We start from the raw sequence: 13,487 nt of genomic DNA, 5'->3' as shown, positions 1-13,487 counted from the left end.
ATCACTCAAGGTCAGGTGTCAAAGATCCTGAAACAAAATGCTCAGAGGGGTGTCCCTACTCCAATACCGAGGCCAGGACGTCCCCGCAGAACCACAAGGACGGATGATCGCCAGCTGCACCGGTTAGTCTGCAATGGCCGTACCAAGTCAGCTAATCGGCTTAGGGCTGAGTGGCAGCAACTGGCAAATGTGCCTGTATCCAGAAGGATAGTCAACCAACGACTGGTTCAAGCAGGCTGTCGTGCCAGGCGTCCCCTAAGAAAGCCTTGCCTGACCAGACAACACAACCAGCGCCGATTGCAGTGGGCCAGAGAGCACCGTCAATGGCAGCCAGGATACTGGAATCACGTGACCTTCAGTGACGAGTCTAGATTTATGGTCTATCGTCAAGATGGCCACGTCCGAGTGTGCAGACAAGTGCATGAAGCCCACAACGAAGATTGTATAGTGCCAAGAGTCCAAGCTGGAGGTGGTGAGGTGACCGTTTGGGCTGCTTTTCATGCAGGGGGCAAAACTGACCTGGTTGTTCTGAATGGAAACCTGAACCAGTTCAAGTACAGGGTCATTCTGGAAGAAACATTGCTTCCATTTGCTCGTGCAGCCTTTCGAGGAAACTTTGTCTTCCAAGATGACAATGCATGGCCTCATCGTGCTCGCATGATCCAACACTTTCTTGCTGACCGTGGTGTAGAGCATATGGAGTGGCCTGCCATGTCCCCGGATATGAATCCGATAGAGAACTTATGGGCAGAATTAACGCGTCAAATCGACAACTTGGACCAGCAGCCTGCCTCTGTGCGTGAATTGCAGCAGGGTATTGTAACTGCATGGAGTCCCTGGTGTTGGGCTAGCGGCTAGGGTGCCGGCTTAGGATCCTAGGATCCTGGGTTCGAATCCCGGTCAATCGCTGAATTAACGCCAGGGGGGTTGACTCAGCCTGTCATCCTTCCGAGGTCGGCAAATTGAGTACCAGTTCACTGGTAATTCCCTGCTTGTCGTTAAAGGCGGCAAAAAGGGTTGGCGTCAGGAAGGGCATCCGGCCGTAAAACATTGCTTCAAAAAGGGGACCGAAAAACAACAACAACCACAGTTCCCGAAAAAGGCCAACCCCCGCTTGCGGGGAAAAATGGCCTCTAAAGGTGGTTTTTTTAAAAAAAATTATTGTAACTGCATGGCAAGCGATTCCTGTCCAAACCTTGGCAAATCTCGTGAACAGCATGCCTCAACGTGTACGTGCTCTCCTGAATGCTCGTGGGGGTTACACGAAGTACTGAACTGTAATTTTACTGTCCGTAATCCCAGTCATAATTTAGCTTTTGTTTTTGTTGAAATTTTTTTTGGCTAATGTGCAAAATAAAGAGATACTTCTGGAAAACGTACAGAAGTTTAACACAGTACTGTCTGTGAATTGAGTTCGATATCAGTTTACATCACTTTCAAGGATCAATTTATTTGCTTTGAAATGTCAAATGTGGTTTTTGTTTCTTTTAAAGGTCACATTAACAAAATATAGAATAATTTCAACATAATTCCAATGAACTTTTGGTTCTAAGTCATCTTGAAAAGTAAGTTCACCCCCACAAAAAAAATATTCCATATTAAATGCCAAGTCTGTATATATATATATAAATAAATATATATATATATATATATATATATATATATATATATACAGTATATGTATATATATATATATATAAGCAAAGATTTGCGGTTGGGAGTATATCCAAATGACTCCATGGTAAGATCTCCAACCTTTAATTGAACAAACAATGACTCAACGTTTCGATTAACAACATGTGAAGCCACACGCCTCCGTTAATCTTCCTCAAGAGTGATAAAATCATCTCAACATCCCCTTATATGCACAGTGGGCGTGGTATATGCAAAGTGGGGTGGGCAATGCTGGACAGCCAATGAAACCGTATCACACCGCTCTCGTGAACAGAGACGTTACCGACCAAATTCAAAAATCAACCGCATATTAACAGTTCAACATAATCCTGTAAGCAATGCTGGATTATAACGCAAGTGTTGAGAAAATCCGGAACAATCATTACATTTAATCAAAAGTTAAACTTGCAAACAATTAAATTGTAAATTAAATTAAAACTGTAAATATATTAAAGCCAAAATTTTTTAAGACAAAATAAAATTGTCACATTATCAAGATCATCACATGTGGCCCTATGCGGTAAAGGTGAATGCGGGAAGGAGGTTGGTTTTAGGGGGGATAAAATGGGGGGGGGGGCAGAGGGGGTTGGAAGTGGATGGGGGGGGGGTGTGGGAGAGGGGTGGTTTGGAGGGATTGGAGGTGGGAGGGGGCAATTGTCCGAATAAAAACCTTGTGTGATATATTATGTGGACTCGTTGTTCAAAGTACGGAATGCCTGCTTCGTTTACACAAGAGTGGGTCAAAAGCTACCGGTAAGTCAACGACCTCTTGTGTGATCGAGGTAACAGTTTCTTCTGTGTGCCAAGCCTCCAAAACACGTCTTCTGTTTCTGTTGGGTGTGGAGCCCAAAATATCAACCCTGTCCCATAAAGGTGTGTGGCCTTCCTTAAGGCCATGTTTGGCAATAGCAGATCTGCTAGGATAATTACATTCAAATGCTTTTTGGTGTTCAGTAATACGTTGACCTAAGGTCCTCCCGGTTTCACCCACATACTCAGCTCCACAACCACAGGGCACCACGTATACCACCCCTGACCTATCCTTCCTCGGAAGCTTGTCCTTGACCCTCATAAGGGCTTTTTCCTCCATTAATTTCACCATTGAAGAGGAGAAAAATGGAGCCCTTCCCTTCCTGGATACACTCGTAGCAAGGGATCCCAAAGGAGCCTTAAAGGTAACGGTGTACAGAAAACCTACACACACTGATCGCTACCTTGATTTCAAGTCTTGCCATCCAATGGAACACAAAAGATCGGTGGTGCACACCCTCTCAAAAAGAGCACGTGATTTACCATCTACCTTTGAAGACAAGATGAGTGAGGTGGACCATCTTCAAAATGTGTTAAGGGCAAATGGCTATCCTGACAGCTTGCTACCCAACAGGAAAACGATAAGGGCTTCCCCACACAACAGGCTGAGACCGCGAGAACAACCAAAGGGTTGGTGTGTTCTCCCTTTTGTACCGGGGGTTTCACAGAGGGTCGGCAGAATTTTGAAATCGGCAGGAGTGAGGGTGAGTTTCACACCGGTTTTCACCCTTCGCCAAGCCCTTATGAGGGTCAAGGACAAGCTTCCGAGGAAGGATAGGTCAGGGGTGGTATACGTGGTGCCCTGTGGTTGTGGAGCTGAGTATGTGGGTGAAACCGGGAGGACCTTAGGTCAACGTATTACTGAACACCAAAAAGCATTTGAATGTAATTATCCTAGCAGATCTGCTATTGCCAAACATGGCCTTAAGGAAGGCCACACACCTTTATGGGACAGGGTTGATATTTTGGGCTCCACACCCAACAGAAACAGAAGACGTGTTTTGGAGGCTTGGCACACAGAAGAAACTGTTACCTCGATCACACAAGAGGTCGTTGACTTACCGGTAGCTTTTGACCCACTCTTGTGTAAACGAAGCAGGCATTCCGTACTTTGAACAACGAGTCCACATAATATATCACACAAGGTTTTTATTCGGACAATTGCCCCCTCCCACCTCCAATCCCTCCAAACCACCCCTCTCCCACACCCCCCCCCCCCATCCACTTCCAACCCCCTCTGCCCCCCCCATTTTATCCCCCCTAAAACCAACCTCCTTCCCGCATTCACCTTTACCGCATAGGGCCACATGTGATGATCTTGATAATGTGACAATTTTATTTTGTCTTAAAAAATTTTGGCTTTAATATATTTACAGTTTTAATTTAATTTACAATTTAATTGTTTGCAAGTTTAACTTTTGATTAAATGTAATGATTGTTCCGGATTTTCTCAACACTTGCGTTATAATCCAGCATTGCTTACAGGATTATTTTGAACTGTTAATATGCGGTTGATTTTTGAATTTGGTCGGTAACGTCTCTGTTCACGAGAGCGGTGTGATACGGTTTCATTGGCTGTCCAGCATTGCCCACCCCACTTTGCATATACCACGCCCACTGTGCATATAAGGGGATGTTGAGATGATTTTATCACTCTTGAGGAAGATTAACGGAGGCGTGTGGCTTCACATGTTGTTAATCGAAACGTTGAGTCATTGTTTGTTCAATTAAAGGTTGGAGATCTTACCATGGAGTCATATATATATATATATATATATATATATATATATATATATATATATATATATATATATATCTGTACAGTGTCTATCCTGTCCTGTGTTGTGTTGTCTTGTCTTGTCACTGAACTACTCCCTCAAACTTTTGTGAAATCGTACCAAACTTCTGGAATGCACATATCTCTCCCGTTGGTATGTCCTACGTGTATTAATTTGGGAAAAATGTCCAATTCTTTTTTTATTTTATTCTTTTATTCTATTCTTTATTTCTATATTTCAATTCTTTTATTCTATATTTTGTTAATGTGACCTTTAAAAGAAACAAAAACCACATTTGACATTTCGAAGCAAATAAATTGATCCTTGAAAGTGATGAAACTGATATCGAACTCAATTCAAGGACATTACTCTGTTAAACTTCTGTGCGTTTTCCAGAAGTATCTTTTTATTTTGCACATTAGCCAAAATTTTTTTTAACAAAAACAAAAGTTAAATTACGACTGGGATTATGGACAGTTACATTGCAGTTCAGTACTTCGTGTAACCCCCACGAGCATTCAGGAGAGCACGTACATGTTGAAGCATGCTGTTCACGAGATTTGCCAAGGTTTGGACAGGAATCGCTTGCCATGCAGTTACAATAGCCTGCTGCAATTCACGCACAGAGGCAGGCTGCTTGTCCAAGTTGTCGATTTGACGCGTTAATTCTGCCCACAAGTTCTCTATCGGATTCATATCCGGGGACATGGCAGGCCACTCCATATGCTCTACACCACTGTCAGCAACAAAGTGTTGGATCATGCGAGCACGACGATGAGGCCGTGCATTGTCATCTTGGAAGACAAAGTTTCCTCGAAAGGCTGCACGAACAAATGGAAGCAATGCTTCTCCCAGAATGACCCTGTGCTTGAGCTGGTTCAGGTTTCCATTCAGAACAACCAGGTCAGTTTTGCCCCCTGCATGAAAAGCAGCCCAAACGGTCACCCCACCACCTCTAGCTTGGACTCTTGGCACTATACAATCTTCGTTGTAGGCTTCATGCACTTGTCTGCACATTCGGACGTGGCCATCTTGACGATAGACCAGAAATCTAGACTCGTCACTGAAGATCACGTGACTCCAGTGTCCTGGCTGCCATTGTCGGTGCTCTCTGGCCCACTGCATTAGGCGCTGGTGGTGTTGTCTGGTCAGACGTGGCTTTCTCAGGGGACGCCTGGCACGATAGCCTGCTTGAAACAGTCGTTGGTTGACTAGCCTTCTGGATACAGGCACATTTGTCAGTTGCTGCCACTCAGCCCTAAGCCGATTAGCTGACTTGGTATGGCCATTGCAGACTAACCGGTGCAGCTGGCGATAATCCCTCCTTGTGGTTCTGCGGGGACGTCCTGGCCTCGGTTTTGGAGTAGGAACACCCCTCTGAGCATTTCGTTTCAGGCTCTTTGACACCTGACCTTGAGTGATGCCATAATGCCGAGCAATAGCACGCTGTTTCATGCCGGAATTTCGTAAAGCCACCACTAAATGACAAACAGCATTGTCGAGTTGACGGACCATCTCCAGGGGAAGCGGCAATAACTTTTGTAGACGTGCAGCAGTTGTTTTCCACTAATACAGAACACAACAACCCTTATATACCCGATTGTGAAGCCAATCGTCAAATGTACCTGTTCGTACATTTTGTCATGCCACCTGTGATATAATCCTGTTATTGACTTGTTGCTGCGACAGACAATCAGTGACATGGTTCTTTTAACAAAGAAATCACCGAAGTGTAAAAGAAACTCACCAGATTGATATACCGAGTTCAGAAAGTAAACCCAAGTCAAGAAAAAAAAAAAATTCCATATTAAATGCCAAGTCTGTGTATATGTATATATATATATATATATATATATATATATATATATATATATATATATATATATATATATATATATATATATATATATATAATATATATCTGTGCAGTTTCTGTGTTGTCACTGAACTACTCCCTCAAACTTTTGTGAAATCCTAACAAACTTCTGGTATGCACCTATCTCTCCCGTCAGTTTGTCCTAAGGGTATTATGAGACGTTATATAGACAGGTGTGTGCCTTTCCAAATCATGTCCAATCAATTGAATTTACCACAGGTGGACTCCAATGAAGGTGTAGAAACATCTCAAAGATGATCAAGAGAAATGGGAGGCACCTGAACTAAATTTCAAGTGTCATCGCAAAGGGTCTGAATACTTATGTAAATGTGATATTTCAGTTTTTTTTCTTTTTAATAAATTTGCAAAACTTTCTAAAATCCTGTTTTCTCTTTGTCATTATGGGGAATTGGGTGTAGAGTGATGAGGGAAAACATGAATTCAAACGATTTCAGCATAAGGCTGCAACATAAGAAAATGTGAAAAAAATGAAGGGGTCTGAATACTTTCTGAATGCACTGTATATGTGTGTGTATGTGTGTGTGTATACCTATACAGTCGGGTTCCGCTGTTCGCGTGTGATAAAATGCGACATGTTTCTCTATTCGTGAATAGCAGGGTCCCACGGTATACATGTATAGAATAAAATACCTGCTGTACCGAGAAACCCTTATCATTCCTGATTGCAAAAGTATTCCATAATATTTAGCAAATAAGTAACATGAGCAAATCATAAGGTAGTTGGAGCATGCTGCTTTAAAAGTAGGTGTTCCTGTGGTGTGCTCTCTATCAATATGCATTCCCATCTTGCATTTTGTAACTGGATCTGCTGAGACTTGTTTGGAATGAAAGAGTGCTTCGGGCTATTGGCAAAATTATTTAAAGGGGGTTCCGAGCTGGCTGCCCCATTGTGTCCGAGATAACAGCACGTTTCAGCTGGATTGGTGAGCAACTTCGGGAAACATTAGAACAACTGTAAAGTATTAGTTTTACTGTCAGTTTTGTAAAGTGTCAGTTTTGTAACAATTGATCTTAAATTTTTGCTCGAACTTTTTACGATAAAATTTTCAGTTTACTCACTCTTCATCATGCAAGTTTATCATTTTACTAACTTTTTATGCCATAACTTTATAGGAATTTAGATGTTGTAATTTCGGGAGGGCTCCTCGAGAATATTGTGTCCAACTTTGGTCATCACATCTGAGTAAGGACGTAGCTGCCATAGAGAGGGCTCCGCTTAGGGCTACTGGAGATTCAGGTATGAGGAGCTCCTGAAGGATGCAGAACTTTATTTATACATTAGAAAGAAGACTATCAGGAAGGGATTTTTTTTTTGTTGTTTTTTTGTATACAGAGTCGAGGCTCGTGAAAGAACTAACATTTAGCAAACAAACAAATCAAACAAACAAGCAAACAAAGTATATAAAAAGAGGAGCGGTCGACAAGATGGGGAGAGAAGGGGAGGAAGCACACAACACAACATTTGAGAGCAGGGACATCAGGAGATGTGTGGGAGGGTGAGGGTTTGGGGGGAGGCAGGATAGGTATAAAACGCAAGGACACCAAGGACTTCCAGGAAAGAAGACAAAAGTCACCTCAAAAAAGTGGATTTGGGGTGAAATTAGCGGGGGTAGAAAAGATCAAGGTTTTGGATTGGGGAAGATAAGAGATGGTGGTGAGCAGCCGTTTTAAAGACCTGGAGGGGGGAGGGGGATTGAAGAGAGTGAGGGAGTTTGTTCCAGAGGCGGGAGAAAAGAGGAATGAAGGAGTAAATGATTTGATTGAGATGTTTAAGATAATTAAGAATGCGGACGAAATAAGTTTGGAAGAGTTTTTTCAGCAGAATGGACATTGATAGGATCTGGAACCACAGCCTGAGAGCAAAGAAGAGGAGAGTTACAAGGGTCTTTCACTCAAAGTAGTTAATGCATGGAATGGTCTCCCTGCAAAGGTAGTTGCAGCAGAAACAGTAGATCGGTTTAAATTGGAATTGGGGAGGTACCTGGAGGCATACAGGGGTACTGGGATATTGACAGGACTGGTAGGTAGCTTGTTTGTGGATGGGTGATGGTATCTGATGTTGAAGATGGGCTGGATGACCTCCTCCTGTACCGAAGTTCCTTGTGTTCATATTCTGGTATTCTGCGAGAAGGAAGGTTTAGTTTTTTTCACAAGGGTTATTCTGGGTGGTTTGCCATTGCCTTCCCAGCAGGAATTTGGAATAGTTAGGGCAGGAATTTGGAATTCGGCCAAGGTGGCGGCGACAGCTCACCAACTCTTCAGGAAAGACACCCGACATCGTTAGGATCTTTAACATCCAACAACTAATGGCATCAGACGTGAAGCCCAGTTTAACATCGATCCCAGGCTAAAGGACTTAGAGGTGAGTGTGCATATGTCTGGGCCATCCTGTCATCCAAATGTTCCTTGTACATTATTGTAGGGTGTTTCAAAAAGATGGACCCAATTTTAAAGCAGTATATTTCACGATGGCAACATGTTACAATTACACAAAAAGTTACAAACGGTTTAATGAGTTATCAAGTTTTACTAACCATTTTATAAATGCTCTATGTGCCCTCCACCTGCTGCAAGGACAACATCGAGACGATAGTTGAATTCGTTCCAAACGTCTCTCAGAGTGTCTTCTTTCACTGAAGTCACCGCAGCCGTGATTCTGTTTTTGAGTTCATCCAGATTAGTCGCTAATGGTGGCACAAAAACACGGTCTTTGACGTATCCCCACAAGAAAAAGTCGCAGGGTGTAATGTCTGGGGATCTTGGGGGCCAAGAGTGTAGCGCCAAGTCTTGGGGTCCCGTGCGACCTATCCAACGTTGAGGCAGTGTGTCATTTAGAAAACGTCGAACCTGCAGGTGCCAATGTGGCAGTGCTCTGTCTTGCTGAAAAATGAAGTCATCGGAATTTTCATTAAGTTGTGGAAAGAGCCAGTTCTACAGCATTTCGAGATAGGTTTGCCCCGTAACTGTTTTTCCCTCGAAAAAGAAAGGGCCATAAACCTTTATTTGAGAAACAGCACAAAACACGTTCACTTTCGGGGAATCACGCTCATGCTCTACAGTTCCGTGTGGATTCTCTAGTCCCCATATGCGCACATTGTGACGGTTAACTTTACCGCTTAGATGAAACGTTACTTCATCACTAAAAATCAAACGCGGTAAAAAGCTGTCGTCTTCCATGTTCTGTAACATCGCATCACTAAATTCTACACACTTTCCTTTGTCACCTGTACAAAGAGCCTGTACCAGTTGCAACCGGTATGGCCTCAGGATTAAACGTCGCCTCAACACACGCCAGACAGTCGTATGAGGGATCGCAAGTTCTCGGCTGGCACGACGAGTGGACTTGCGCGGGCTACGCAGAAAACTCTCTTGAATTCTGCTCACGTTTTCCTCTGAAGTGCGTGGTCGCCCTTTCGCATCACTTAGATGATGACTTCCCCTTCACTTCCCCCATCACAATTCCCCTTACATAAACAGCCTGTTTCCTCAAATTGTCGGTACCAATGACGAATGCTCTTTGGCATTGGCGGATCAATGCCAAAACGCCGTTGAAACGCACGCTGCACCGCAATTACGGATTCAGTCTTGCTGAAATACAGAACGCAAAACGCCTTGTGTTGCGGGGTCGCCATCTTGCGAACGACTGAGGCTACAGGCTGTTGGTGCGCTGGGAGAGCCATCTAGCGGTGGTCATTTGAAACTCAATGCTCCGTCCTTTCAAGTGGTAAGAGGTTCATTTATGGGCGGTTCGTGATTGCAGAGATATAGTGATTTCAAATCGGGTCCATCTTTTTGAAACACCCTGTATATCAGTTTACTAACGATTTGCACCGTAACCTTATCAGCAAAAGCCGTGCTTCTAGGAACGATGCAACCAGCAGCCAAAGGCTGCATGCAAAACAACAATTCCTACTTCAAAACAAGCTCCAATGTCAGGGGGATGATGGAGGGTAACTTCCTATGAACAGTTTTTATTTTAATTAATTTATTAACCCAGATACAAGCATATTAAATTGAGAAATAAAGATGCCTTGGTGTGTTTTAGACTACTTTGAGTAATGTATCTCATTCTGACAACTTGTCATCTCGTTCCACAGAGCCACACCTGCACTTCTGTCCCTTCTACCTGGCTCCAGGTCGAAAACTAGAAACATAGGAGCTCACCTGGTGGAATAAACAGTATACTGCACCGACCAAAGGTATTTTGAACCAATTTCAATGGTTGCTAGAAGACAAGAGCAGCATGTAGAATCATACTAACATAATCACAAGACTTTAAACAAAGAAACCAAAAAAAAACCCCAACCCCCCCCCCCCCCCCCCTCACCCCCAACCCCGTATACCTCTTCAGACCCCAATTTTTCTAATGCCTTGAACAAACTTTGGTGCATCGCAGGTGGTGATGGTTGTGGTGAAGTTTCATCGAAATTGCGTGTGTAGTTTCTGAGAATAAAGCAAATACTTATGTTGGGGGGAAAACCCCCCGTAGACACCCAAGGGGGCAGATTTTTTTAATACCGTGAACAAACTTTGGTACATCACGGGTGGTGAAGGTTGTGGTCAAGTTTCATCGAAATCATCTGTGTAGTTTCAGAGAAGAAAGCAATTATCTATTTTGGGGGGTCAAACCTGGATCCACTTTGACCCCATGTAGACCCCATTGGACCCGGATTTTTTTTTAATGCCGTGAACAAGCTTTAGTAAAAACACAACAAATATAATTTGTGCCAAATTTGGTCGCAATCCCATCAGCGGTTTTGGAGAAGAAGTTTCAAGTGTTTACGGACAGACGACGCGCCATCGCATAAGCTCCCCTGAACTTCGTTCCAGATGAGCTAAAAAATCTGCGCGTGACTGCCAGAGCATCAAACTAAGGTTTTCTTCTTTGTTTTACATGGTTCATTCAGCTTAAATGTGGTGTTTCAAAGTCAAAGACAGTGTCAAAGTATGGTTTTAAGTAAAAAAATAAAATAAAAAATTCCCTTTACAAATGTCTCGGTTAAATATTCAGCAAAAACCTCAATATGTACTACTGGAATTGAAAAAAAATCTTAAAACATCATCAAGTAGTTTTTTTTTCTCCTTTAAATAAAAAACTAACTTTGGGTTCATTTTATTTTCACAAAATTGATATCAACTTCACCAAATTAATGGAACCTCGTAAAATAATGACTCATTAGTTTTGCATTCCCATTCTTCCAAGTTTGGTCTATCCACTTGTTGTGCCATCTCACTTCTATTCCCTCGGTCTGCTCAAGAGACATCCGGTTCGGTTTATTTTCCGTTACAGTTTCCTCTCAACAATGGGTTTAAACCCTGCTCCTGGAATATCCCTGTGTCTTCCAGTTTTTGTTTGAACTGAGCTCCCAACCCCTTATTTGAACCAATAACAGAATGTAAGATACACTGAACTAGACTTATCAATTGTTTTGAGTTCCTAAAAAGTTGGAAATTACAAGTAGCCTTCATCTTATTATAATTCACCAAATGTCATTCTGTCCGTCCGTCCGTCCCTTCGTTCAAAAGTACCGCAAAAACGGCTGAACCGATCGCAACGATATTTTGGGTGTGTGATTCTGGGATCTCCTGGAGTAAAATAGGCTATATATATTTTTCAATTTCAGCTTTGGCCTCCAGCATTTTCAGGTTTGGACTCTCGCTTAACGTTATTTTCCCAGGTGCCACACAAACGGCTGCACCGATCGCTGCACAGCTGCACTGATCGGACTCGGTGACCTCGGACAAAGACCTTTTATAAGGATATGGGTTGAATCCCTGCTTGAGAGAATGCCAACCCCCTCCCCGCCATCACGGTCGTCTCTCAAACTCACAATCCCACGAGATATGCGGAAAGGACGACCCAAAACCAATTATCTTCTTTTTGATTCGTATATAAACATCATTGAAAGTAAATAATGACATCGGCCAAAGTGCAAACGACGTGGGTTTAATCTCTACATGAGAGAATTCCACATAGCTATTTGGGCGGTGTATACACTAACAGATCGCTGTCTCCATCGATCTTGCCAAGGCCGTAACACCTAACGGCTCAAAATCCTTTTAACTGTTGAAGTGGTAGTTTTTACAATGAAGGAAACATTAACAATGTTGTTAAAAGTTTATTTTGTGATTAATTTGTGATTGGAGTTATGTTGCTTGGAATGAAAAAAGAAATATCGAGTTCAAGTGAATGACGACATGCCGTGATAGTTTCTACTTTCTAAACGTGAACTTTGCGGATCGCCATATGCAGATTCGCCACGGTCCCACGATCGATGTTTCTATACGTGAACGTAACCGTTTGTTTGCGAACAGGTACGTTTTTCATGGAAGTCCTTCACGAACTTGCTGTCCATGTCTGACTTGCGACTGAGGGTGCTACTGGAATGTGGAATTTGTTGGTTTCATGCTTTAGCATTCGCCATATCTGCATTGCCTGTTTGCTTCTGGCCTCCCACCGGTGCGTAGCACGGGTATCTCACTAATAAAAAAACAAAAAAAACAGGCGTGCTTCCCGTCACTTGGCTGATGCGTTTAATCAATGCTCAGCATGTTGTAATTCACAAACATATTGCAAGTCGATCTGTGAGTGCCAATGAAGATGTAAATTGAAGCTAAACACGTGAAAAAAAAGAAGATCTTTTACAGCACATACAGTAAATTGGGGTGATTTTGACCACCTGGGCGACTTTGAGCACTTGTTACAAAGTTCATTCGGATGATTTTGTTCGCAGAAATGTGTTGTAACTTTTTTTTTTAACTCCTAAACAGTTCAACGCCCCCCCCCCCCCTCCAATTAGAGTGAGACTTTGAATATCATCACTTGGTAGGTATTCAAACCTTTCAAATCGGTACGTGTTCAAACACGCTCCAAGCGCGACGTCAATTTGAATGCCTGAATATCAAAACAAAATATAACCAGCAACCCCAAATGTGATCACCAAATTGGGGTCTTGGAAAGGTCACACCCTGGAGGGGATTTTAAGGGTGTAGTACTGGTGAAAAATTGAGAAAACTACATAGGTACCTTTGAGAGTCCTTTACACAAAAACAAAGTCAAGTTAATATCTAATTTTCAGTTTTTCTTGAAAGATATAATCTTGGCTTTAACTCAGACCAGTTTCAACGCTTCTTTGTCATATTACATGCATATAATTTGCATAAATTAGACCGTCAATAAAAACAAGGAAAAACAAAGAACACATTTCTACTTCTATCTTCTATGTCACCTATCATTCTTTTCACACAAAACTTGGTACATGTATTATACATGTGTTACTCTACTACCTGATGAGAGGATTTTGTGAAATTATGTCAAATGTTCACTA

The 13,487-nt window shown here is 42.5% G+C and overlaps 1 long non-coding RNA gene across 2 annotated transcripts; it reads left to right on the top strand.

The window, feature by feature from the left end:
* The first annotated feature begins 6,973 nt into the window (after positions 1-6,973).
* LOC137423558 (uncharacterized) lies at positions 6,974-10,363 on the top strand. Of its 2 annotated transcripts, none has more exons than XR_013621500.1 (3): positions 6,974-7,082; positions 8,351-8,521; positions 10,257-10,363. It is a non-coding gene; the product is annotated as an uncharacterized LOC137423558 (long non-coding RNA). The 2 variants fall into 2 exon arrangements; XR_013621501.1 differs by having other exon boundaries at positions 7,040-7,082; positions 8,348-8,521.
* Positions 10,364-13,487: the final 3,124 nt, after the last annotated feature.

This window comes from Myxine glutinosa, unplaced genomic scaffold (assembly GCF_964187855.1).
Source record: "Myxine glutinosa unplaced genomic scaffold, kmMyxGlut1.1 SCAFFOLD_394, whole genome shotgun sequence".
NCBI lineage: Eukaryota > Metazoa > Chordata > Myxini > Myxiniformes > Myxinidae > Myxine > Myxine glutinosa.
This window is presented reverse-complemented; position numbering and strand designations above follow the sequence as displayed.